The sequence below is a fragment of the Magnolia sinica genome, chromosome 16 (assembly GCF_029962835.1).
Source record: "Magnolia sinica isolate HGM2019 chromosome 16, MsV1, whole genome shotgun sequence".
NCBI classification, from domain to species: Eukaryota; Viridiplantae; Streptophyta; class Magnoliopsida; order Magnoliales; family Magnoliaceae; genus Magnolia; species Magnolia sinica.
In genome coordinates, this window is record NC_080588.1 from 42270690 (window position 1) to 42276540 (window position 5851).

Sequence of the window (5851 nt, forward strand, 5' to 3'; positions counted from 1 at the left end):
GGGTCTGCTCATTTAAATAAAATGGATTATCAAGATCATATAAATAAAATTAGGTCCAATCAATAATCTGACCTGGAGGATTCTGTTAGCATTGTTAACAACACCTCGAATCTTGTTTTAGGGCCTAGAAAGTCAAAATTAGATACAAAAATTAGAAAAACCAAAGAAATTTAAGAAAGATAGTAAAAGTCCATGTGACTGAGCACAAGTATGCACCTACATATGAATTCTGAAAAGCTATTGCATATCACAAAAAAAATAAAATAATAAATAATAAATAATAAATCCTTGCGTTTGGATATTCAACAAAATGGGTTAGAATGAATTCATTTGCCTAATTCATGGAAACCTTGCGTTTGGATATTCAACAAAATTGAATTGTAATAATTCAATTCTGTTTAATAAACTCAGATTTCTGAGAAGGATTTAATGGTTTTAAATCCATGGTTTTCTAGAAAAGGTCCATTTCCTGAACGTCAAATTCAACGAGGAAAGTAAGATGGTTAATATTACTTTTCACAGTGCAAAGTTTCAGTTATGTCTCTTCTTTACCTTCCATTTTTTTCTTAACAAGAAAATCCATATTTACTAATATTCCCATTTTTCAATTTTTCAAAAGAATGAGTTCGGACTTCGAAAGCGTTGGCTCCAGCACTCATACTTTCAGTCCAAACCCTAACCAAGGACTCCAAAATTACCAAGTACTCATAAACATTCATTTTCTGTCTATGTGCATGACGACCATATTGTTAAGATCAATCCTCTTATTTTCATTTACAAAAACTAGTGGATGAAAAATTATGTGTAACATACAGAGATGGTTCAGCCACTTGTGCAATTAGGGAAGGTTTAAAACAACTCTGTCAAATTGGACACTAAATAAACAAACAACATTATCTAAATCATGAAATGATATACTTCACATAAATAATATGAGAAATATCTAATAATCTATCTGAACATTCTCATTTCAGCTATGTAATCATCCTAGATATTTACACAGTTGTGTCATTTTTTTAAATGATGGAATTTTATTAATAATCTAAAAAGCCACACATATACCTGCAATTATAAAGAAATTACTGTTGCAAGCTTACCTGTAGGAGGAATCGAACCAACAACAATGTAAGGTAACAATGCAAGGTTTCCCAAATTACTCGAAGCATGAGGAATCAAACCAGTCAGATTGTTTCGTAGCAACGTCAACTCAACCAAATTCTTGAGATTCCCTAATTCTGTAGGAATTGTACCTGAAATCTAATTTATAGAAAAATACAAAATTTTGAGCATGGTCACATTACCCAAAGCAGGAGGAATTGGACTAGTTAGAGAGAAGTTGAAGTTCCTTTTCTTTCTCAAGTAATGAAGCAACAAGGGAGCACTTCTTACTATTGCATTATACCGATGCTAAGCAAATGTGGGAATTCCTTCACCATCTCATAATATGATACAAATACATATTTTTTACAACTGGAATGGTAGTCTGCATTGTAAAACTAATTAAGAATGCCTCATGAGTTTATCAGTGTAAGAAATCATTGAATAGAGGATGATGTATAACCATGCACCTCGTGACGGCACCCATTAATCGTCCCCAAAGCCCTATGCATGAAATTTGCTGGTTGCTCCGTAGAAAAGAAACCACTGTATTTAGATCATCTTTCTGATAGGCAGACAAACAACAAGAATAAACACTAAAGAAAATCAATTGAGCATTGAAACTAGAGAATTATTAAAGAAATCACAAGGGCCATCATACCTCATGCCTACTAGGGCTGACATAATCTCCACCAGATAAATTAGAAAAACCAGAGAAATGCATAACATTCAAGGCATATATGTATATTTGTCTCACATGAACAACATTGTACATGGAACAGTTTCCACAACTTATTATATGATCTATTCACACACACTAGCATACATGAATGAGAAAATATACACCCTGTATGTACTGCAACATATCTGTCAACAACTTCTCTTGATCCTCTCTAAATATATGATTTCCAACAAAATTTTATCAGCAAGGACCCGCATCGACCTTTACAATCATATGTACATAGAGGTATTGAATGTATGACTCCATGAGGATGCCTTCAAATGTAGTTGATTCCTATTGTCATACTTTGTAATATGTAATTGTTGAAAAATGGGAATCCATTTATTAAAACAAGCAAGATTGTCCCTTATAAAGGTTAAAGAACTATCATAAATTTAATCAAGTAAATGAGTATAAGGAGTGCATTTGTAGTTCGTTTTGTACAAGGGAGCAAATGATGATAGCTTGGTGTTTGTTCATGTGAGCAGAAATTTCTATTCAATCTGTTAGTGAAGGCCCATCTAACCATCTTATATATATTAGTAATAGAGAATCCAGGTGAAGATAACAGGGATGCTATCCATCATTCGGGAAATGAGGCACTTCGTGGACTTGAACATCCCGCGGTCATGGCAATTGTAGTCCTTTTTTTCTACATTTGGATTGTGATGTCCATCTACTGACCATTAATACCTTGGATTGTAAATGTTGGGACTGATGTTCTTGCCATTTCTTTTGGTAACTCCAACAGGAATGTTGCTACACATTTTAAAAGTCACACTTTACAATTCAGAATGAGATCCAAGTAGTGAATCTGGTGGTCCTTTTCATGTTGCTACACATTTTAAAAGTCACATGATTAGTTAGAACAGTCAACAAATGAACACCCATGAATAGAAATAAGCTATAGCCCACATTCAACTAGAAAAATCCTCATTAAATGGCTTGAACGATCTGACCATGGTTCTCCATTAGCAAAACTAATTGCTAGGGCAAACATGTCTAAGACTTGCTAGCATAATATATCATCATCATCATTATCATCTAAGCCACCACAGTACTTACCTGATTCCATTTCTAATGCAAGTCAGCCCAAGCAACATCTTCTTGCAACTAGATGGAGTGTGTAAGTGCAAAGAGGCTTGTTGCAGGTGATTCGGTCCTTTTTCATCTGGTATGCTCGTTCAGATCCTCATGCCACCTATATTATGCATGCAGCATTTCAACCTGCCATGTCATATATAATTTGCATCTAACACTAAAATATATTGGTTTCATCATCAGGAATGAAAGAATCAGTTAATCCTGGGAATCTGACATGCTAACCAGCCACAAACAGTCATGCCTTTGTCACTATATATATTAACTTCTTGAATTGTCTTTCATAAAAAGAAAAAAGAAAAAAGAAAGAAATAGTTACTGACCATATGCACTGGTGGATTTCATGCATGAGGGTTTGTATGTGGATTTCACAGGGTTTGTACTCTCAAGGCAAGGAGTGATGATGTACTCTCGTCCATCTCTTTGAGTGTCCTTAATAGTTGCATCACAATCAAATTTTCACTGGTACAATTTGGAATGTACAAAATAATGGAAAGTAGATTACTGAATCACAATTTCATGTAAAATCTTTCTGCCAGCTCTAGATTCTTGAGGTATTTCAAATCTACCCTATGATTAGAAGCTAGATTTGAAGCAAAGAACATTATGGAATCAGGTCACAATGTGCACAATGAAAATAACTTAGAAAATGATGAAGCTTGTGGAGAAAGTTTTTGCAGCTCTAGCAAACCCATTTGTAAGTATTAGATCATTCAAGTGCAGAATATTAAGAAATTTTTTTAGTGTAGTACATGTGAATTAAAACTGCACTAACAGTAAACTGTTAACTATAAGAGGAACTAAGGCAATGGTATTAAATGATAAACAAAAAATAATGAAAAAAGAAGATAGATCTTATCCAAATAAGTGTGTTGGTTTGTGTGACAAGCAAGCATATTTGGTTGAAACAGAATATAGGGGTTTTTGTAACATTGCTAGACAGGTCACAGATTCTAATAAGGTTGCAAGTACAAAGGAACGTACTAGCAAAAAAGTAAGATTAAGATATATATTTAAATAAAGTGGGTGGACATAATCATCAACAACATTTAGTTCACAAAACCGCCATAGCAAGGTGTCCATTTCTATGTATTGTAGGACTTTGGTGGTACACTCAAGTTCAATTAACAATTATATTTTTAAACATGAGTTCTTATTACTTAACAACTAAAAACATTATTTTTGAACTAAAGCCTATTTGTAAAGCAATAAATAAATGTGGAAATAGAAACTAGAGATATTTACTATAGTAGGGCCCCAAATCTCAATGATTCAGACACTGTATGATAGACCCCACTTCTACAAACTGAAAACAGTCTTGGCATTGCGTGATAAATTGTATGATACATGAAGATGTAAGGGATGAAAAAAAATGAAAAAAAAAATCAGGCCATGTTAAGAAGCATAAGAAGAAAAAGAAATCCTAGGAGCCCTTAGGCTCTAATACCATGTTAAGAAGCAGGAGAGAATTTAAGAGAAAAAGAGCACATGGGGCTGGAATGTCCAGCCCACTCTGATTTATAATATTAGAAGAAAATGAAAAATTACATATTATGCCTTATAATAAGGAAAAACTAAAGGGTAAGGGGCAAATAAAGAAAGCATGAAACAAAGATAAAAGGCTGAAAAATTGGGGATAAAGGTCCATAACATATATAAAACCCAGGTGTATTTACCTGTGGACCCAGTCATCCTTCTAAAAAAATTTCCTCTTTTTTCTCTCTCAATATTCCATAATGGTTAACAGATGGTCAATTAAAAAAGCACAACTGTCTATATTCAACTAATCTAGGACCTCTTTTATATTCATGGATCTAGGACCTCACAACCTGAAATGATTTTTGATAATGATCCATCCACAGTGGTATAGTTCAGACTAATGGTATGGATTAGTCACCATTTGATATAAAGTAAGGTCTAAAGTGTCAATTTCGTATGAAATTTGGAAACATCACTGGAAAATGTCTGTAACACTCCTATGTTAGTTTTGCATCATTTAGAACATGGTGGTGACTCTTCACTGATTGCAACACAAAATGTCCCAACCTGGAGAAGCAATTCCACTATGCTTACTTCCAACCTCCTTGAGCTGAAAACCACCAAAATAAAAATCTTCATAGGTAAAAATACTATTGACATCTACAATGACATAATGAACATTTGAATTACCTGATTTGTCGACCATATAAATTTTTAGAAAGCTACTTCGATCATGCATAGGTGCAACATGCTTTTTGTGCTTATTTGCAAACTATTACAATAATCCCAAATCATGTGCGTGTGACCATGTAGATGCTAGATGATAAAAAAAATTAGATCACAGTAATAAATGAACCTTTTTTGCACGTATCATGCTATGAGGCAGCACTACCAAAAAGAAAAGTCACATCTAACCCCTTAGCTATTGTGCTGATCGAGGTGCTCATGTGTGTTTATGTATATGTGAAAGTTCACATGCAGCCCCATCTTTCTCACCAATTGTGTCACATATGTTGGACATCTGACCCATGCAAAAGGTCAAACACAGATCACTTGATGACAAAATAATGTTGGGCAACTCACTAGGCAGGCCACACCGGAAAAATCAATGAAAATCAATGATTTGACTCAATGTACAGGTTTGACAAAGTTTCCATTGACATTTCCATTGAGTTACTTTTCAAAAAGCATAAATAAAAATGTAACAATGGAAATGTCAATGGGAACTTCAAAAACTCTCATATTGTCTTCTATTCTACTTGAAAATCTCTATTTTCTCGTGGAAAATTGTTAATGCAATAGTCCCTTTGGCCACTATTTAAATATATGGGACTGTTTAGCACCACAGCCGTACATTTGGCTATTGAGTTAAAAATCCACTCATCAGGCAAGTCACCACGTATGAGAACAACAGGCAGTTAAATATGGCCATTGAGTTATGTCTCATTTGGT

The 5851-nt window shown here is 34.0% G+C and overlaps 1 long non-coding RNA gene across 1 annotated transcript; it reads left to right on the forward strand.

The window, feature by feature from the left end:
- Window positions 1–2913: 2913 nt before the first annotated feature.
- On the forward strand, window positions 2914–3429 carry LOC131229445 (uncharacterized). Its single transcript, XR_009163327.1, has 2 exons — window positions 2914–2993; window positions 3104–3429. It is a non-coding gene; the product is annotated as an uncharacterized LOC131229445 (long non-coding RNA).
- The last annotated feature ends 2422 nt before the right edge of the window (window positions 3430–5851 follow it).